Source organism: Lampris incognitus, chromosome 5, assembly GCF_029633865.1.
Source record: "Lampris incognitus isolate fLamInc1 chromosome 5, fLamInc1.hap2, whole genome shotgun sequence".
In the NCBI taxonomy this organism is placed as follows: domain Eukaryota; kingdom Metazoa; phylum Chordata; class Actinopteri; order Lampriformes; family Lampridae; genus Lampris; species Lampris incognitus.
Genome location: NC_079215.1, coordinates 59,796,363 through 59,818,809, shown reverse-complemented (window position 1 = coordinate 59,818,809; position 22,447 = coordinate 59,796,363). Strand labels below are relative to the sequence as shown.

Here is a 22,447-nt window from a genome sequence, read left to right as displayed (position 1 = left end):
AAACTATCAAAGGTAGGTTGTGTTGTGTGGCTGACAGTGAAAACCCATTGAGACGGCTTTTCAGCCTTCACAGCAGAGGTTCAATAGCCAGACTTTAAAATTGCCCTGAGATAGGACAACGTTGCCTTATCCCCCTCTGCACAGGGATTGGCTAGCTCAACCCTCCCCCAACTTTCACCAAACACTCAGAACCGCTGTACAATCACTTCACCCATGACACAAAATGGTCACCCAAACCAAAAGCTTTAAGTTCTGAAAACAAATAGCCATGGTCCAACTCCAGTCTTTTTTTTCTTGCATTAGGCCATCAGTAGCAACATCTGGATTACTATTGATAGCACACTCAGTGTTCTTAATACTGTCCTCTAGGTCATGGACTGCTGCTTTAATACTAGCAGTGGAGTGAGCTGTATACTGCTGACAGAAGACACAAATCTGTGCCTTACCCACTTTCCACCACTGTCTCAGCCAAACAAAATCAGCTTTTTTACTTTGCCAGCAGACCCAAAATTGTTCAAAGCTCTGACAGAAAACGCTATCCTGCAACAACTTGTTGAAATGCCAACATGAGCTAACTTTTTTTTCCCAGGATCAATGATCAAATCTACTATGATGAGATGGTGATCGGTGAAGCCAACTGGAGTAATGGAGCTACTAACTGGATTGGATGCAAGTGACTTTGAAATGTAGAACCTATCTCGGCTGGCTGCACTCAACCTGTTATTGCTCACTCTGACCCATATGTACTGTCTAGCAGTGGGTTTTTTCAGCCTACATGCATCTAATAAATCTAACCGAGTAACTATTCTGCCTAAGCTACCAGATGACTGAATGTGTGGGTCCTCACTTGTCCTGTCCATGGTGAAATCAATGGTGCAGTTCCAGTCCCCACCTATGATCAGCTGCTCCTGACCATACTTCTGAAGCTCATCACTCAAAACACTGAGAAAGGCTAATCAATCAGCTCCCTGAACTGAGGCATATACATTGACCAAACAGAAAAGGCACCCTTCAATTTTTACCCTTACAATCAGACACCTCCCCTTAACTAATTCCACAGATGATGAAATTCTTGGATTAGTTCTTTTAGTGTGCGGCATGGTGGCGCAGTGGTTAGCGCGGTCGCCTCACAGTAAGAAGGTCCTGGGTTCGAGCCCTTGGGTAGCCCAACCTTGGGGGTCTTCCCAGGTTGTCCTGTGTGGAGTTTGCATGTTCTCCCCATGTCTGCGTGGGTTTCCTCCAGGGGCTCCAGTTTCCTCCCACAGTCCAAAGACATGTAAGTCAGGTGAATCGGCCATACTAAATTGTCCCTAGGTATGAATGTGGGTGTGTGTGTGTATGTCGGCACTGTACGGTAGTCTGGCGGCCTGTCCAGGGTGTCCCCCCGTCTGCCGCCCAATGACTGCTGGGATGGGCTCCAGCATCCCCGCGACCCAGAGAGCAGGATAAGTGGTTCGGGGGAAAAAAATGGACAGTTCTTTTAGTTAGTAACACTGCTACCCCTCCACTAAAGTTGGTGCCATGGCTGAGTACATATGGGCCCTCCCACCACCACCTCCAGTCTATCTCATTAGTTTGGTCACTATGAGTTTCCTGGAGAAAAAAAAAACACATCTAGCTTTTTTTCTGCTTCACAATCTCTGCCACTAAAGCCCTCTTACATCTGTCCCTCCCACCATTAATGGTAAGAGATCCAACCGAGCCCCTGCATAAGATGGGTAGAACAGAGAAAAAGATAAGAGACAGAAGCAGACCGGTATGAACCAGAAAAAAGAAAGCACCCTGTGATGCATTATCATCATTTATTTTGCAATTTTTTTCCTTCTTACAGTTTTCCCCTTTGCTGCCTTTCGCAAGGCTGTGTGTGATGTGTTTCTCAAGCCGAAAACTTTTTTTTTGGTTTTTTTTTTTAACAAGCAGCTCAAAACCCAGCAGTTTCTGCATATGACCAACAGTTCTAATGAATTTCTCTACTACTACTTTCGGCTGCTCCCGTTAGGGGTCGCCACAGCTTATCATCCGTTTCCATTTCTTCTTGTCTTCTGCATCTTCCTGTCACACCAGCCACCTGCATGTCTTCCCTCACCACATCCATAAACCTACTCTTTGGCCTTCCTCTTTTCCTCTTTCCTGGTAGCTCCATATTCAGTATCCTTCTCCCAATATACCCAGCATCTCTCCTCCACACATGTCCAAGCCATCTCAATCTTGCCTCTCTTGCTTTGTCTCCAAACCGTCCAACCTGAGCGGTCCCTCTAAATGTTCCTAGTCCTGTCCTTCTTCGTTACTCCCAATGAAAATCTTAGCATCTTCAACTCTGCCACCTCCAGCTCCACCTCCTGTCTTTTCGTCAGTGCCACTGTCTCCAAATCATATAACATAGCTGGTCTCACAACCATCTTGTAAACCTTCCCTTTAACTCTTGCTGGTACCCTTCTGTCGCAAATCACTCCTGACACTCTTCTCCACCCACTCCACCCTTCGTGCACTCTCTTCTTCACCTCTCTACTGCACTCCTCGTTACTTTGGAGAGTTGACCCCAAGCATTTAAACTCGTATGTCTTCGTCACCTCCACTCCTTGCATCCTGACCATTCCACCGTCCTCCCTCTCATTCACGCATAGGTATTCCGTCTTGCTCCTACTGACTTTCATTCCTCTTCTCTCCAGTACATACCTCCACCTCTCCAGGCTCTCCTCAACCGGCACCCTACTCTCGCTACAGATCACAATGTCATCCGCGAACATCATCGTCCATGGAGATTCCTGCCTGATCTTGTCCGTCAACCTGTCCATCACCATTGCAAACAAGAAAGGGCTCAGAGCTGATCCTTGATGTAGTCCCACCTCCACCTTGAACCCATCTGTCATTCCAACCACAAACCTCACCATTGTCACACTTCCCTCCTACATATCCTGCACCACTCCTACATACTTCTCTGCAACTCCCGACTTCCTCAAACAATACCACACCTCCTCTCTCGGCAGCTGAGAGAGGAGGTATGCTTTCGCTAAATCTACAAACGTTTTACCTTCGGATCTGTACATCCGAGATTGGCAGTTTTGAAACCACTGGCAAATTTACCAAACCTCCGCAGCTCATTTAACAACAGCCCGTTGGGGATAAACGGTGGAACACCCAAAACTTTGATTCTGGTAGAAGGAACCGACAATAGAAGATATCCCTGATAACTACACACCTCTCAATCATCTCACTAACATGATGCTCCTCCTTCAAAAGTATCACCACAGCCTTGTTCACCTTGGAACAGGGCCTCTGTCCATCCCGTGACGGATGGAAGGAGGCGGCGTCTCGGAGGACGCCATTCCTCCTGAAAACAACCCAACTAAACCACTGAACACTCGGGGAAAAGTACTAATAAAGTTTACCTGATCATGCATATAGAACAACTGACGAATACATGAGAAAATCCGGAAAAAAATACAGCAAACAATTCAAGCTTCACTCCAATCTCACATTCCCCACCCTCGCTCACACAGCCAACCTCCCAGCATGCAGTGCAGTGTAGGGAGAGAGAGAGAGTTTTTTTTAATTTATTCATTTATTTACCCCCCCCCACACACACACACACTTTTTTTCTCCCCTATTGTATCCAGCCCATTACCCCACTTTCCAAGTCCTCCCGGTTGCTGCTCCACCCCCTCTGCCAAACTGGGAAAGGTTGCAGACTACTACATGCCTCCTCCCATACATGTGGAGTCGCCAGCCGCTTCCTTTCACCTGACAGTGAGGAGTTTCACCAGGGGAACGTAGCGCATGGGAGGATCACGCTATTCCCTCGAGTCCCCCCTCCGCCCGAACAGGAGCCTCGACCGACCAGAGGAGGCGCTAGTGCAGCAACCAGGACACATACCCACACCCGGCTTCCAACCCGGAAACACGTCCATTGTGTCTGTAGGGACGCCCGACCAAGCCGCAGGCAACACGGGGAATCAGACTGGCGTTCCTCGTGTTGGTAGGCAACGGAATAGACCACTACGCTACCAGGACACCCCTTTTTGAATTTTAAAACAAGTCGGCAACACTTTAGTATGGGGAACATATTCTAAGTAAAAAAACTGAATTACTAGTGAATTAGTAATGATCAAGATGTCACTTTAGTATGGGGAACATATTCTAAGTAACAAAAACTTAATTTAGAGTAATTTAACACTAGGAACACTTGTAGTTTTGTGTTTTGTTATGTAAGAACAGACCATATTCATTAAGTGTTAGTAAGGGAGAATAACTCTTCTTGTGGTACTGCCACCTTATAAAGTCCATACTAAGCAAAGCATATTGAGATGGTACTACTAATAAGCAATAATTCTGAGGTTATAGAGGGAAAACGCATAGTTAATGGCTTACTGGTTGTATAATAAGGCCATGCAGAATAAGGCATTGAGTACATAATAATGACCAATTAAGAGCCAATATGTTGCTAATTTGCATGCTAATAAGCACCTAATTAATGGTGACTATGTTCCCCATACTAAAGTGTTACCAACAAGTCTTTATTCAACAAAAAAACAGACCTGACATCTTTTTAACAATATGAACAAAATCACTCCTTCACAATAAGCTGTCAAATTTTTTTTAATTTTCCATCATAGAACCGATTCATATATCGAGAGAGAGAGAGAGAGAGAGAGAGAGAGAGCGAGAGAGAGAGGCCACAAAAGACTGCATTTCCCAGCCTCCTCTGTGGCGTGATTGCGGCTCTGGCTGTACAGTGGCGTATGTAAAGAGGGGCGGGGCTTAGACCATGCGCCAACAGATGGTGCCAAATCATGGGGAGGGATGGAGAAAGACAGGAAGAGAAATAAATAAAGATGGCGAGAGAGAGGAGATGATACTCTCATCCAATTGCTGTGACTGTCCATACAAACTGACTTTTTATGTGAAAACAGGCCTGGTGAGTCTTGAGATTGCACTAGAGAAGAAACTCCCAACCACCGACTATCTTCTTCTTCTCCTTCATATCAATTTATGACATTGATTCAGTGCAATGTTAAAAATGCAAGAGGGGATAGGGGGGTTGGGAGGGGTTTTGCCATGCTGCATGCAGCTAAGCTGCTCATTTGGGTCAAGAGCCACTTACTAAGACGGTTTAGATTAGAGGAGTGACAGTCAACACAGTGTGCATTGGGCATCCTGGTCTGGTGTACTTTCGTAAATAAGTGATACAGTGTCTTACAAAAGTAGTCAGCCCCCTTGACAGTCATCACTAATTTCTGGATTTTAAAAGATACTCACACATCTGTTCCTGAACAACATGCTGTTAGATCTTTTTTTGTGAACCTAAATAAGATCTAACAGCATGTTCTCAAAGCCAAAATAAGTTATGTTTCGCTGACTTTTATCAATGAATTCAAATAAAATACGTATACTAAAAACTAAAAAAAAACTAAAATATAGTGTTTCCATAAGTATTCAACCCCTTGTGATCTGAAAGCTCCAAGTTTACACAAATGACAAATTATTCCTAAAACAAACTCAGGTTAACACACTCGGATATAATTAGTGTGCATCTGTAAGATATTAAAGTAAAGGTCTGGTTCATGGGTATAAAAACACTCTGTGTAAAGTTCATCAGCCGAGTGTGAACGCCATCAGAAAATGAAAGCTAAGGAGCAGAATACTGAAGTAAGAGACAAAGTGATTAAAATGCAGAAGGTGGGAAAGGGATACAAAACAATATCCAAGTGTTTGGATGTCCCATGGAACACTGTTGGATCCACTGTCAGAAAGTGGAAGCTGTATCGCACCACCCAGACGCTTTGTAGGACAGGCTGTCCCTCAAAGCTAAGTGTCCAAGCAAGACGTGGGCTGGTGAGGAAAGCCACAGATGATCCTACAATCACTTTGAAGGAGCTCCAGAGGTCAGTGGCTGAAACTGGAGTAAATGTGCATGAGTCAACCATATCACGGGCTCTCCATAAATCTGGCCTGTATGGGAGGGTGCCAAGACAGAAGCCGTTGCTCAAAACTATGCATATAGTCAAGCTTTTTGGCCCAAACTCAAAGTGTTATGTATGGAGCAAACCTAACACTGCTCATGCCCTAAAAAACACCCTCCCTACAGTGAAGCATGGCGGCGGCAGCATAATGCTATGGGGTTGATTTTCATCCGCAGACACTGGGAACCTTGTTCAAATTGAGGGAAGAATGGATGGAGCTAAATACAGGGAAATATTGGAAGAAAACCTGTTGCAGTCTGCCATAAACCTGAAGCTTGGGAGAAGGTTCACCTTCCAGCAGGACAATGATCCTAAGCACAAGGCTAAAGTAACAATGGCATGGCTCAGCAACAAAAAGGTGAATGTTTTGGAGTGGCCAAGTCAAAGTCTGGACCTCAACCCCATTGAAAATCTGTGGCACAAACTGAAAATCAAAGTCCAGAGGCGCGACCTCACCAACCTGCAAAACCTGTACAAATTCTGCCAAGAACAACGGGCAAAAATTACTCTAGAATGTACAAAGCTTGTGCATACTTACACCAAGCGAATCGTGGCTGTTATTGAAGCAAAAAGGGTACTCTACAAAGTATTAATACTATGTGGGGGTTGAATACTTATGCAAACACTATATTTTTTTAAGTTTTTTATTTATTAATAAAAAGTCGGCGAAACAACTTATTTCGGCTTTGGTTGCTGTTAGAGCTTATGGGTTCACAAAAGTAATATTGTTCCGGAACAGATGTGTGAGTATCTTTTATAATCCAGAAATAAGTGATGACTGTCAAGGGAGTTGAATACTTTTACAAGGCACTGTGTATAGCGTTAGTTTTTTCAACAAGGTTCATTTCATGCATTCCTTCATTAGAAAATAACTAATCCTAAACATCATACAGTATGTTGACAGCTGCCACAGCTGAACGTGTAAAAGTTGACATTTTAACTGACAACAGCAATGCTATGAAATTAAATTAAGTATGTTTATGTTTGGTTTGCCTATGAAATAAAAATGTTGGGTTTGGACAGGAATCTCCAACCAGGGTCCAAATGTGTCCAGAGATCTCCACGTGTTTTGCGAAGGCACTTGAAATATTCAAATTTATTTTGGAAGATGATATAAGGCAAAACTTCATAACGCAGCGCCTGCCATCGTCAGACACAGCATCTAATTAAGTGGATCCGGAGCGAAACACTTGCAAAGCTTGTGTGGAAAGTGGACAGGTAGCGACACCCGGGTTTTATAGGCCATTCTTACATTAAGATAAGAAACGTGAACAGAGAAGGTCTCTGAAGAGAGAGAAGGCATAAGCAAACTCTGTGGGTGTAAGCTGTATGGCACGGGTGGGTGTTTTCCCTTTCGGGTGGACGCACCCTTCAAGTCCTTCAAGGGATCTATCAGCAGGTGGTTGAGGAAGGGAAGGCAAGCTACGGAGTGCGAGATCAATGTAGTTACCGTCAATGATTTGTTTCCATAGACTGATGGGAACTGGAGACGGAGAGTAGACAAGAGAGTTAGGTTGGTGAATGGGAGGATTAGCTGTAGCCAGAGTGAAGATGGTGCATGCCTGTTGGGCTGGAATGGGTTGCTGCAAGAGCTGTGGAGAAAAGCCAACATGAGCTGCCGGGACTGGTGAAGCCTGGCATCCCGGTATCAGGAGCCCCGTGTAACACGCAATCCTTTGAATAATCAAGTTTGTGTTGAAACGCACAAGGGGTTCTTTTTGATGAGAAAGCACATGTGAGGAAATTGATAAACACATTTCTCAAATACGAAATATTTACAAACTTCATCTCTGTCTTCATTCATAATGAATAGGGCAGTAGGTAATGTCTGTGTGTCGCAGGTGTGAGAGAGTGAGCAGCAGAAAAATGATGTTGAATGCAAGCGGAGAAGATGAAAAGGTTAGCAGTATACATGTGTCAGTTAATAAATGCTGCCAACGTGTCTACTTATCCAAGCAGTATAACGTGCATGGATAAGTAGACACATTGGCCTTTGGCTAACGGGTCGGACCCTTTAGTCGACTGGTTAACGTTGTCTCCCGCAGTGCGGGCGATACGGGTTCGCGTCCCGGCTGCGGCAGTTCCTGTGGTTGCCCCCCGAATTCGCTAAATTGGTGTCAGAAGTGGATGGTGAGACCGTAAGGACATCGGAAGGGTATGCGCCCAGAAGCGTGAAGGAGCTGATATGCTTAAGCGCGGGAATGCGCTTCCCGAAGGAGGGGGGTAGTGTAACGTGGATGGGTAAGTAGACACGTTAGCTAACGGGTCGGATCCTTTAGTCGAGCGGTTAGCGATGTCTCCCGCGGTGCGGGCGATACAGGTTCGCGTCCCGGCTGCGGTAGTTCCTGTGGTTGCCCCCCGAATTCGCTACATATACAGACTCCCAACTCATTATCCTTAGGGATTTTAACAGAGCAAACTTCAGCCATGAACTTCCCAAATGCAGACAGCATGTTAAATGTCCCACCAGAGACAAAAACACTGGATTATTGCTAGACAATATTAAAGGACGCCTTTCGCTCTGTCCCCCATGCAGCCCTGGGCCTCTCTGATCACTGTCTGATTCATCTAACTCATCCTACATGCAAAAACTAAAATCTGCAAAGACTATAGTTGAAACTGTGAGGAGATGGACCAATAAGTCAAAACTTGAGCTCCGGGCCTGCCTCGACTGCACTGACTGGAGTATTTCTGAGGCTGGATCAACACACCTGGACAAACTTACTGACACTGTGACATCCTGAATTAGCTGTTGTGAGGACATGTGTGTGCCCACCAAAACCTTCTGTACCTTCAACAACAATAAGCTCTGGTTCACAGCAAAACTCACACAGCTTCATCAGGCCAAAGAGGAAGCCTACAGGAGTAGAGGTAGGATCTGGTATAACAAAGCCAGAAAGTGGCAAAAAAGTGCTACTCTGAAAAGCTGAAGAACAGGTTTTCTGCCAACAACCCAGCATCAGTCAGGAGTGGCTTGAAATACATTACGAACTACAGAAGATCATCCCCCCACACTGCAGGGAACCATCAACTGGCTGACGATGTAAATAGTTTTTATTGCAGGTTTGAAAAGCAAACATTCACATCCCTCACCCTCTCCAGCCACAACACACAACCAACTACACTCCATGCCACCACTCTCGCCTCCCCGCCAAACCCCCACCCACACTCAGGATCTGTGTTGAGAACATGTGCCAGCTCTTCCAGAGACAGAAGACAAGGAAGGCACCGGGCCCAGGTGGTGTGTCACCATCCTGTCTTAAAGTCTGTGCTCACCAGCTGGACCCCATTTTCACACTGATCTTCAACAGATCACTGCAGCTGTGTGAAGTCCTGTCCTGCTTCAAGAGCTCCACTATCATCCTGGTCCTCAAGAAAACCCATATCACAAGATTAAATGACTATAGGCCCATTGCCCGAACATCTGTGGTCATAAAATCCTTCGAGAGACTGGTGTTGGCCCACCTAAAGGAAATCACAGGGCCCCTGCTTCACCCCCTGCAGTTTGGCTACTGAGCAAACAGGTCAGTGGAGGATGCAGTCAACATGGGATTGCTCTACATCTTAATAATAATAATAATAAATCAATCGTATATAGCGCTTTTCAAGTACTCAAAGTCGCTTTACAATAAATGGAGTGAAACAAGACGATAGACGAACAACACAGACATACAGGGGTGGATGGGAAGGGGGGCTACGAGAGGGAGAAGCAGCAGCCACAGACGACGCCAGCAGTACTCTCCGACTTGGACAGATATAAAGGGAAAGAAAAACAAACATCTTAAATCACATAAATCACAGATGCAGGTCAAGCGCTCAGTCCCCAGCCTGCCCCAGACCAGGGGTGTATGAGCGGACAGGGGGGGGCATGAGAAGGCAATGGAGAAAAGGTGTGTCTTGAGACGGGATTGGAAGATTGAGAGAGATTCTGAGTCTCTAATGATTTGGGGATGTGAGTTCCAGAGCCTGGGAGCTGCTCTGGAGAAGGCTCGGTCACCAAAGCCACAGAGTTTGGACCTGGGGGTAGAGAGAAGGGAGGCTGAGGTGGATCTGAGGGACAGAGAGGGTTGGTAGGGGCAGAGGAGATCGGTGACTCCTCGACTCCCTAGGGACATACGCAAGAATCCTAATTGTGGACTCCGGCTCAGTGTTCAACACCATCATCCCAGATATCCTCCACTCCAAACTCACCCGGTTCACTGTACCAGTCCCCATCTGACAGTGGATTAAAAACGTCCTGACAGACAAGAGGCAGCTGGTGAGGCTGAGAAACATCACATCCAGCACCTGGACAATCAGCACTGGCCACCCCCCAGGGATATGTGATCTCTCCTCTACTCTTCTCCCTCTACACAAATGACTGCACCTCAGGTGACCCGCCTGTTAAACTCCTGAAGTTTGCGGATGACACAACCATCATTGGCCTTATCCGAAATGGTGACAAGTCTGCATATAGACGGGAGGTTGATCAGCTGGCCCTCATGTGTGGCCATAACGATCTGGAGCTGAACACAGTCAAACAGTGGAGATGGCAGTGAACTTCAGGAGGAGTTCCTGAACACTGCCCCCACTCACCATACTCAACAGCCCGGAGTCTATGGTGAAAATGGGAAAATCTACAGATTTCTGGGTTCCACAATCTCCCAGGACCTAAGGTGGGCATCCATCATAGACACACTCATCAAAAAGGCCCAAGAGAGGATGTACTTTCTCCACCAGCTCAAGAAGTTAAACTTGCCTCAGGAACTGTCGATTCAGTTCAACACTGCAATAATCCAGTCGGTCCTCTGCACACCCATCACTGTCTGGTTTGGATCAGCCACCAAACAGGACAGGGACAGACTTCAACAGATAGTTAAGTCTTCAGAGAAAATCACTGGTGCCAACCTGCCCTCCAATTCAGGACTTACACACCTCCAGACTCAGGAAATGGGCAGGCAACATCACTGCAGACCCATCACAGCCTAGTCACAACCTGTTCCAACTCCTCCTCTCTGGTAGGCGCTACAGAGCACTGTACCCCAAAACAACCAGATATAAAAACAGTTTCTTTTGGCGGGTTGTCATTCAAATTAATGCCTAACACTGTCAAATAAATCTAACCATTTTGTATATACTGTACTTTATATTGTACGAATACTGGTACACCCTGTCATGCCCATCTACCTCAGGCATGTATTTAAGTAACCTGCTAACATTTATTTCAGCATCTCTGATATATTCTCTGAACCATTGTACTTTATCACCTCTTATTTTACCTGTATAAGTCAATCCATGTTTATATATCTGAAGATTGTTGTGTTATAGTGTTGTTATTCTATGTTAAGTACACAGAGAGCCATGAAACCAGAGTCAAATTCCATGTAGTGCAAACCTACATGGCCAATAAACATGATTCTGATTCTGAAACTTTGCCAAGTCAAATATGTGGATCATAAATCAGATTTCCATACTGGACTGGTTGAGGCCCATGTTACCAAAAACCACAACTGATACTGTTGGCCAGAAGGTGCTGGTGGAAACTATGCTATGGTTGGGTGAAGGAGGAGAGGGGGAAGCCATGACCAGAGGCAGCGGGAGAGGAGGAAGGGTAGGATTGTGGAGGTGAGAGTCAGAACTTTGAATGTTGGCACTGGGACTGGTAAAGGGAGAGAGCTGTCTGATATGATGGAGAGAAAGAAGGTAGATATACTATGTGTGCAAGACACCAGGTGGAAGAGGAGTAAGGCTAGGAGCATCAGAGGTGTGTTCAAACTCTTCTACAATGGTGTGGATGGGAGGAGAAATGGGTTAAGGGTAATTCTGAAGGAAGAGTATGTAAAGAGTGTGTCGGAGGAGAAAACAGTTGTCAGATAGACTGTTGTGTATGAAGCTGGAAATTGAAAGTATGTGGTGAATATTATCAGCACATATGTCCCACAAGTTACACTACCGTTCAAAAGTTTGGGATCACATTGAAATGTCCATATTTTTGAAGGAAAAGCACTGTACTTTTCAATGAAGATAACTTTAAACTAGTCTTAACTTTAAAGAAATACACTCTATACATTGCTAATGTGGTAAATGACTATTCTAGCTGCAAATGTCTGGTTTTTGGTGCAATATCTACATAGGTGTATAGAGGCCCATTTCAAGCAACTATCACTCCAGTGTTCTAATGGTACAATGTGTTTGCTCATTGGCTCAGAAGGCTAATTGATGATTAGAAAACCCTTGTGAAATCATGTTCACACATCTGAAAACAGTGTAGCTCGTTACAGAAGCTACAAAACTGACCTTCCTTTGAGCAGATTGAGTTTCTGGAGCATCACATTTGTGGGGTCAATTAAACGCTCAAAATGGCCAGAAAAAGAGAACTTTCATCTGAAACTCGACAGTCTATTCTTGTTCTTAGAAATGAAGGCTATTCCATGCAAGAACTTGCTAAGAAATTGAAGATTTCCTACACCGGTGTGTACTACTCCCTTCAGAGGACAGCACAAACAGGCTCTAACCAGAGTAGAAAAAGAAGTGGGAGGCCGCGTTGCACAACTGAGCAAGAAGATAAGTACATTAGAGTCTCTAGTTTGAGAAACGGACGCCTCACAGGTCCCCAACTGGCATCTTCATTAAATAGTACCCGCAAAACACCAGTGTCAACATCTACAGTGAAGAGGCGGCTGCGGGATTCTGGGCTTCAGGGCAGAGTGGCAAAGAAAAAGCCATATCTGAGACTGACCAATAAAAGAAAAAGATTAAGATGGGCAAAAGAACACAGACATTGGACAGAGGAAGACTGGAAAAAAGTGTTGTGGACGGATGAATCCAAGTTTGAAGTGTTTGGATCACAAAGAAGAACGTTTGTGAGACGCAGAACAAATGAAAAGATGCTGGAAGAATGCCTGACGCCATCTGTTAAGCATGGTGGAGGTAATGTGATGGTCTGGGGTTGCTTTGGTGCTGGTAAGGTGGGAGATTTGTACAGGGTAAAAGGGATTCTGAATAAGGAAGGCTATCACTCCATTTTGCAACGCCATGCCATACCCAGTGGACAGCGCTTGATTGGAGCCAATTTCATCCTACAACAGGACAATGACCCTAAACACACCTCCAAATTGTGCAAGAACTATTTAGAGCAGAAGCAGGCAGCTGGTATTCTATCGGTAATGGAGTGGCCAGCGCAGTCACCAGATCTGAACCCCATTGAGCTGTTGTGGGAGCAGCTTGACCGTATGGTACGCAAGAAGTGCCCATCCAACCAAACCAACTTGTGGGAGCTGCTTCTGGAAGCGTGGGGTGCAATTTCTCCAGATTACCTCAACAAATTAACAGCTAGAATGCCAAAGGTCTGCAATGCTGTAATTGCTGCAAATGGAGGATTCTTTGACGAAAGCAAAGTTTGATGTAAAAAAAATCTTATTTCAAATACAAATCATTATTTCTAACCTTGTCAATGTCTTGACTCTATTTTCTATTCATTTCACAACATATGGTGGTGAATAAGTGTGACTTTTCATGGAAAACACAAAATTGTTTGGGTGATCCCAAACTTTTGAACGGTAGTGTAGGTGTGAGATGGAACAGAAAAAATAATTCTAGAGTGAGTTGGATGAAGTGGTGAAGGGTGTACCGAAGGAAAAGAGAGTGGTGATTGGGGTGGACATCAATGGACATGCTGGTGAAGGGAATAGAGTTGATGAGGAGGTAATGGGAAGGTAGGGTGTCAAGGAGAGGAATGTGGAAGGACAGATGGTGGTGGATTTTGCGAAAAGGATGAATTTCCAAGAAGAGGGAGGGAAACAGGGTGATGTATAAGAGTGGAGGAAGGTGCACACAGGTAAGTGATATATTATGCAGGAGGCGTGACCTGAAAGGGATTGGAGACTGCAAGGTGGTGACAGGGGAGAATGTAGCGGGGCAGCACCAGATGGTAGTCTGTAGTATGACTTTGGAGATCAAGATGAGGAACAGAGTTAAGGCGGGGCCAAGGATCAAATGGTGGAAGTTGAAGAAGGAAGACCCTTTGTTGTGTGGAGTTCAGGGAGGCGTTAAGACAGGCACTGAGTGGTAGCGAAGAGTTGCTGGATGGCTGGGGAACTACTGCAGATATAGTAAGGGAGTCAGCTAGGAAGGTATTTAGTGTGTCATCTGGACAGAGGAAGGAGGACAAGGAGACTTGGTGGTGGAATGAGGAAATACGGGAAAGTATACGAAGGAAGAGGTTGGCAAAGAAGTGGAATAGTCAGAGAGATGAAGAAAGTAGACAGGAGTACAAGGAGATGCAGCGTATGGCGAAGAGAGAGGTGGCAAAGGCAAAGGAAAAGATGTATGGTGAGTTGTATGGCAGGTTAGACACTAAGGAAGGAGAAAAGGACGTGTACCGATTGGCTACACAGAGGGATCGAGCTGTGAAGGATGTGCAGCAAGTTAGGGGTGAGGGCGATCAAGGATAGAGATGGAAATGTGCTGACAAGCGAGGAGAGTGCGCTGAGAAGGTGGAAGGAGTACTTTGAGGGGCTGATGAATGAAGAAAATGAGAGAGAGAGAAGGTTGGATGATGTAGGGATAGTGAATCAGGAAGTTCAGTGGATTAGCAAGGAGTAAGTGAGGGCAGCTATGAAGAGGATAAAGAGTGGAAAGGCAGTTTGTCCTGATGACATACCTGTGGAGGCATGGAGATGTTTAGGAGAGATGGCAGTGGGGTTTTTAACTAGATTGCTTAATACAATCTTGGAAAGTGAGAGGATGCCTGAGGAGTGGAGAAGAAGCATACTGGTACCGATTTTCAAGAACAAGGGCGATGTGCAGAACTGTAGCAACTACAGAGGTATAAAGTTGATCAGCCACAGAATGAGGATTTGGGGAAGAGTAATACAAGCTAGGTTAAGAGGAGAGGTGACAATTAGCGAGCAGCAGTATGGTTTCATGCCACGAAAGAGCACCTCAGATGTGATGTTTGCTTTGAGAATGTTGATTGAGAAGCATAGAGAAGGCCAGAAAGAGTTGCATTGTGTCTTTGTAGATTTGGAGAAAGCATACGACAGAGTGCCGAGAGAGGAGGTGTGGTATTGTATGAGAAAGTCAGGAGTTACAGAGAAGTATGTAGGAGTGGTGCAGGATATGTATGAGGGAAGTGTGACAATGGTGAGGTTTGTGGTTGGAATGACAGATGGGTTCAAGGGGGAGGTGGGACTACATCAAGGATCGGCTCTGAGCCCTTTCTTCTTTGCAATGGTGATGGACAGGTTGACGGACAAGATCAGGCAGGTGTCTCCATGGACGATGATGTTCGCGGATGACATTGTGATCTGTAGCGAGAGTAGGGTGCAGGTTGAGGAGAGCCTGGAGAGGTGGAGGTATGTACTGGAGAGAAGAGGAATGAAAGTCAGTTGGAGCAAGACGAAATACTTATGCGTGAATGAGAGGGAGGACAGTGGAATGGTCAGGATGCAAGGAGTGGAGGTGACGAAAGCATTTGAGTTTAAATACTTGGGGTCAACTGTCCAAAGTAACGGGGAATGCAGTAGAGAGGTGAAGAAGAGAGTGCAGGCAGGGTGGAGTGGGTGGAGAAGAGTGTCAGGAGTGATTTGTGACAGAAGGGTACCAGCAAGAGTTAAAGGGAAGATTTACAAGATGGTAAGATGGTAGTGAGGCCAGCTATGTTATATGGTTTGGGGACAGTGGCACTGACGAAAAGACAGGAGGTGGAGCTGGAGGTGGCAGAGTTGAAGATGCTAAGATTTTCATTGGGAGTGATGAAGACGGACAGGATTAGGAACAATTATATTAGAGGGACAGCTCAGGTTGGACAGTTTGGAGACAAAGCAAGAGAAGCAAGATTGAGATGGTTTGGGCATGTGTGGAGGAGAGATGCTGGGTATATTGGGAGAAGAATGCTGAATATGGAGCTGCCAGAGAAAAGGAAAAGAGGAATACCAAAGAGGAGGTTTATGGATGTGGTGAGGGAGGACATGCAGGTGGCTGGTGTGACAGAGGAAGATGCAGAAGACAGGAAGAAATGGAAACGGATGATCCGCTGTGGCGACCCCTAATGGGAGCAGCCGAAAGTAGTAGTAAATAAAATGAGAGACTCATTCTGGAGTAGACTAAACACAGTCCCGACACCGACCGTTTCTGGCTGCCTGGATTCGCGGGCTAAATCTGCTTTGGCCCAACTTCTGCACCAAGCCTCCAATGTTCAATCACTCATGATTAATATCCTAATTATTTAGTTTTACTGATACAAACCACAATAAAACAACATGGCTCAAAGTAAGAAGTCCGATGATATAATGTGGAATATCTTATCTATCGCTTCATCCCCTGTCCCTTAGACATGGGCCTCCGGCTGTGTCTACGCTGCAGCCAGAGTTTCTCATTTCTTCTTACATCAAGTCTTTCTGACGAGCCGTTTTGACGTTTATTCATTTTGGGCCTTCCCCTTCGAGTATAAATGCCATTATGATGGTTCGCTTATTTTGAAATGTTTTAATACATAACACGTAAGCTAACTCTTGAATTTTATAAATGACTGGTTGTAATTGTTTTATTTCTTATGGATGTGATTTGATGTTCAGGTCTGTAAACATCTCGAGCAAATTGCCAAGCGTTGATTAGATTATTTGAGTTGACAATGACACATTTATATCACCACCGTAAATGGGGATTTTTTTCATGGAGGGTCAGCACAGATGTGTGGTTATGAGGTAAGGTTATGAGGTAACGGGGTGTTCCCCCAAAACAAGCTGATAAACACTGCTTAACACCCACTTCCCCCTGGGGATGAGTCAAGTATTTCTGACTCTGATTCTGATTAACATGGTGTGTGTGTGTGTGTGTGTGTGTGTGTGTGTGTGTGTGTGTGTGTGTGTGTGTGTTGTGTTTCAGAGAGAGAGAGAGCGAAAACGGGTGCGAGGGATTGAAATGTGCCGGCTGGTTGGAATCCTTCACGTTGAAATGAAGCAGCTGCAGCCTCTCAGAAATAGAGCTACATGCATCCCTTTCACTAGCCCCAACACACACACACACACACACACACACACACACACACACACACACACACACACACACACACACACACACACACACACACACACATATACACACCAACTTCATTGTTTACACCGCAAGCTAGACCACTGCTCCCTCGAGTGTATGGAGATGACAGGCCCTGACCACAAACTGCCATACAAACAGACCACGCACACCCCAACACACACACACACACACACACACACACACACACACACACACACAACTGTCACATCTAAGCACTGCTCTGTCATGAGAAACACAGCCCAAGCAGCCCCCAGTTAGAGGCCCTCCCCCTGCTCTGCATCAATAGCCCCTCCCCCGCTATACAGAGCAGGGGGAGGGGCTGTAGATCTGTATCTATAGATACAGAGTGGGGGGAGGGGCTGAGATAATCTGATATAAATTTCATGGTTCATCGAAGCTACTATGTAGGAATTTATTCGAATGTGGACAAAGTGTCACCACAATGACAAATAGTTTGCCTACAGCTTTGGTTAGAATAACAGAGGACACATGACACAAGTCCTCTTACATTTACCTCGAGTTGAAAGCAGTAATTTGCTTGAGAACAGGATTCTTACTGAGTTAGGCTTTGTGGCGATAACACAGAGAAAACTGTTGGCTGAGGGCAATATACTATTACCACAGCCTTGAGGACAAACGACCGCAATCTTTCACCCTGTGAACCATACTGACCCTCCACCACCACACTCACACACAATGGTAAACACTGACACCCAGAGTAAATGTCACTTTTATACATGTAAAGCGGGAGGAGGGGGCACTTCAATTGTGGTCACCCTATGTCACCACACTGTGTTAATCCGGGGGATGGTTAGGCAGCATCGCTTACCCGGAACTTAAGAAACATTATCTAAAGGGAACCTCTGTACCTTCCTCGACAATAAAAAAAACAATGTTCAAAGGGTGGTATGAACAACTTACTGATAAATATATTTTGACTACTAATTTTCACTTGACAAATGGAGTGAGCCAAGGTATGTTAAACCTTATCTAGTCTGGCCTGCCACAAACATGTCAATCAGATGTGTTGCAGAATGGTTGTATGTGTAGAAGTGCAGAATTGGTCATGCACACAAGGAAGAATACCACACACACACACACACACACACACACACACACACACACACACACACACACACACACATATATATATCGTTTTGTTTTGTTTTTCGGAAACCGTGAAGGGTGTTGATAAAAGTGCTCAACAAATGAGGAGTGGAATATTAAGATACTAGATGTAGGAAATATATATATATATATAGAAAAAAGACACTTTATTATATACTTTTTTCAATTTACGTATTTATTTATTTATTGGGGAAAATGGAAACCACGAGCAAGCGGCAAGGAGGTCAGCTACAGCCAAATACCGCCAGAGAGTTGAGGCAGGCCCTGACAAGCCAGCTCAGTGGGAAGAATAAGACCCAAACAATCAACACACATGCCCTACCAGTCATCAGATACCCAGCTGGAATAATAAGATGGCCAAAGTACGAGATAAAGGCCACAGATATCAGGAAACGGAAACTCCTCACAATGCACAGAGGGTTTTACCCAAAATCCAGCAGCCTGAGACTGTATGATAAGCAAAAAGATGGGGGCCAAGGGTTAGTGAGTGTCAGAGCCACAACCCAAGAAGAAACAAGGAACATCCATGAGTACATCAGAAAGCGGGCCCCCCAGGATGAACTGCTAAGTGAGTACCTCAGGCAGCGGAAGACAGAGAGTGGGGAGTAAGAAGAGGTGGAGGTATCATGGAAGACTAAGCCCCTCCATGGGGTGCACTATCAACAGAAGATGTGGCTGACAGAAAAATCCTACGAGTGGTGAGAAAATGCTGGGCTGAAGGACGGCACAGAGGTTCTGATCATAGCAGCACAAGAACAGGTACTCAGCACCAGATCATTTGAAGCAGGGGTATACCACACCAGACAAGACCCAAGTTGCAGGCTGTTCAAAGACGCCCATGGCAGTCCAGCACTTAGTGGTAGCATGTAAAATGCTAGCTGGGAAAGCATACACTGAAAGGCATAACCAAGTGCCTGGGATGGTGTACAGGAACATCTGTACTGAATACAGACTGGAAATCCCCAAGTCCAAATGGGAGACACCAACAAAGGTGGTTGAGAATGGCAGCGCTAAGATCCTGTGGGACCTCAAGTTCCAGACTGACACGCAGGTGTTGGCTAACCAACCAGACATTGTGGTGATCGACAAGGAGTGACAGCAATAGAGGAGAAGTAGTAGCAGTAGTGATCGAAGTAGCATCCCGAGTGACGGCAACATCAGGAATAAAGCGCATGAGAGGCTAGAGAAATACCAAGGGCTGAGGGAAGAACTAGATCGAATGTCGAAGGTGAAATCCACAGTAGTCCCAGTGGTAATAGGAGCACTAGGGTCTGTGACCCCCAAACTGGGAGAGTGGCTCCAGCAGATTCCAGAAGCAACATCTTAGGTCTCTGTCCAGAAGAGTGTGGCCCTACGAACAGCTAAGATACTGTACAGAAGCCTCAAACTCCCAGGCCTCTAGTAGAGGACCTGATCTTCAGGAAGACACACACCACCTGAAAAAGGGTGAGGGAGGATATATATATATACAGATGCAGGAAAAAACGTTTAATACATAGCAGTACAAGGTTGTTTCGTGCGTCGCACACTCATCAGCTGCTAATGTGATTCACAATATATAGATTTTATATATATATATATGTATATCAATCATGGGGGAGTATTGCAAGCTTTGTACAAAGTGAAGTTCATACCAGGGCAAAGAAATAGAAATAAAGGTTTAAGATGGTTTGACTCAATATTAAACACCACCAGCATGCTGATGTAAACATGTGAAGGGCTTCGTAAAAAAGTTTATTTTATTCTTTCTGACAGGTCATTTTCTGATTCATCTCTATCACAACACCTAATAGCAAAGAGACAAGAGAGCTCATCCATAATACCCCAAACTTGTGTGAGAATTAGAATGGGTCTGATCGTCCTACACATTCCTCACAATTCTCCCTCTTCACCCGTGGACAGCTAGCTACTCTGTGGTCTCTCTGTACCATTCTCAGCACCGCACAAGCTGATTCTGCATAACACAAAACATGGGTCACACACATTCCCACTCTGCAGGGTGAGTCCTGGTATCGTCATCATGCCCCGGGGGAATGGGTGTTAGCTTCAAAGCTCTACTGTGTCTCTCCGCTAGCTGCCACTACTAAAAATAAACAGGAATCTTTTTGGGTCATCTTTCAGATGTGATGGCAACAATGCCAGGAAAGAATCCGTACATCGGCTAATTATAGCCACACCAACACACATGAACCTATGCCCATGGACACACAAAAGCTCGCACACTGTCCGTGGCACAACAGCCATTGAGAAGCACAAATCCACATGCTATGACACTGGTGCACAGCGGTGCATGACTTGTGGAGCACAGCTACACATATCCAGGAGGGAGGGTGTGAACCGAGTCTAAACAAGCTCGAAACCCAGGCATCACGTTTCACATCTTATGATGAAACTCCCGAGATTGTCAGCCAAGTGCTCAGCGGCTTACTGGTCTGATCTGTCAAGGCTTTACAGAAAACAGGTCAAACTCTCCTCCGGAGTTTAGCAGTTTGCCAGTGACTGGTGTTTCCTCTGAAATGAATATTGCAGTGGTGCTGTCTTAGTTGTTCTTTTTGGTTTTTGCACCAAATAGGTACATCCCCTTCAGTCAAAGGCTTTGGCTCTAGCACACTTTACCACTTACTCTGACTCAATTCTCATTTGGATCCTTGCATACAACCTTTTGTAAGAGGCATACTCGTTCGCAGTATTTTAGGGTAATTGTGATAAATTGCAGATATGTGTTAACTTGAAATTACATATAATGATTGTTTTGTTTGAAATGCAGGTTCATCAGTGCCGAGTAGATGTAAAGATTTAAGAGGGTGTGTGTCTTTGCATGTTCAAATCGCCTTCATTCAGAGAGCTAATAATCGGGGCTAATCTCCTCTGTGAACTGCTACTGCCAAATAAACTAACCGGTTCAAATCAATAACACGGGCTGTGTTTTCAAGTCAGTCAGTCTGTCTGTCTGTCAATGCATGCATGAGTGACCTGGCAACCATACTAATATGGAATTCCCCTAACATTACATGCCACTGCAAGAGGAAATACCCAACAAAGTCACCGTTTTGCAATGTCTTGGAAGCCGAAAAAGATGCAGCAAAATAATTGCTTAAACAATACTTTTTCAGTAGATATGCATGGAACCTCAATGTCGCTTAAAAAAAGAAAAAGAAAAGCAAAACGAACAAAACACAGCTTAATAAGTCTCTGCCTGAAATACGTGTTATAACTGAGCCCTCTGTAATAACAAATTAATCCAGTGGATGAACAAGATCGAGTCCCACCAACCTGGTTCTTGTGCCTGGCTCAGTGAATGGGACGGAAGAAGCGGTGTTACTAGGCAGCTGTATCGACGCACATGTCTCTCTCTCGCGCTTTTCCTTTCTCTTGCGCTCCGCACACAAATTCCAACACAGGCTTCCGTAGAGTAGCCGGGAGCCCAGAGAGAGAAACGCTGGAGAAATCCAAGCAAGGGTCAGTAGACCAGTCCGTCCATGCGTCCCTCCTAGCTTACATAAATATCCTTGCTGGTCGAGGGTGGTGGTGGTGGTGGTGGGGGGGGGGGGTAGGCCTGCCAACTGATAACAGATTTTCCTTCTCCCAGGATACCGCGCGCTGCGTTCCTGCTCACACCACCATCGCCAAAAGATATCAACAGCTGTGACTGTGTGTGTGTGCGCGTTAGCGAGGGTGTGCGTCCTCAGTGAGAGTGTGTGTGCGTTAGTAAGGGTGTGTTCGTTAGGGAGGGTGTGCGTCCTCAGTGAGTGAGGGCGTGAGCTTGTGTGGAAAGGCTAAAGCACCACGTGACTCTGGATTAATACCCCGCCCAATGCCAGAGAGCTTGTACACACACGCACACACATACACACACGCATACACACAAACTCAAACATAGGCACACACACATACACACGAGGGCCGCTAGACCAATCAGAGCTCTTCCTCCCACAGGCTAACAACCCCTCCTCCCTCCCCTTCTGCTCGCTCCACTCCTCTGTCCCTCCCTCCGCTCCTCACATTCTCCCTCTCCCCATCTCCTCCCCTCTTTCTCTGTTCCTCACACTGTCTCTCACTGCCTCCCTGTCTGGAGTTGGTTTTTTTCCCCCTTTGCAACGTCTTTTTATCCAGTTGTTTCCTTGTCTCTCCTTCACCCGGCGGCCCCACCTTCATTACACATCCCATCCAGACACCCGCCCTGTGGTGTCCCGTGCTGAAGGTCACTCTCCAGAGTAGGGCCAGGAGCAGTCCTCGTGTCTGTCTGCGCCACCATGTCATGATGGGTTACTGTGGCTCTGCTGCACACCACAGCACTGTTCCGTCAACAGACGGGCTGTCAG

General features: G+C 45.6%; 1 protein-coding gene across 1 annotated transcript in view; it reads right to left on the bottom strand.

The window, feature by feature from the left end:
- Positions 1-21,795, bottom strand: part of add3a (adducin 3 (gamma) a) — a 124,952-nt gene extending 103,157 nt beyond the window's left edge. Inside the window, exon 1 of the mRNA XM_056279827.1 lies at positions 21,399-21,795. The gene's annotated coding sequence lies outside the window, so the exon portion shown is untranslated. The remainder of the gene's footprint in view (positions 1-21,398) is intronic.
- Positions 21,796-22,447: the final 652 nt, after the last annotated feature.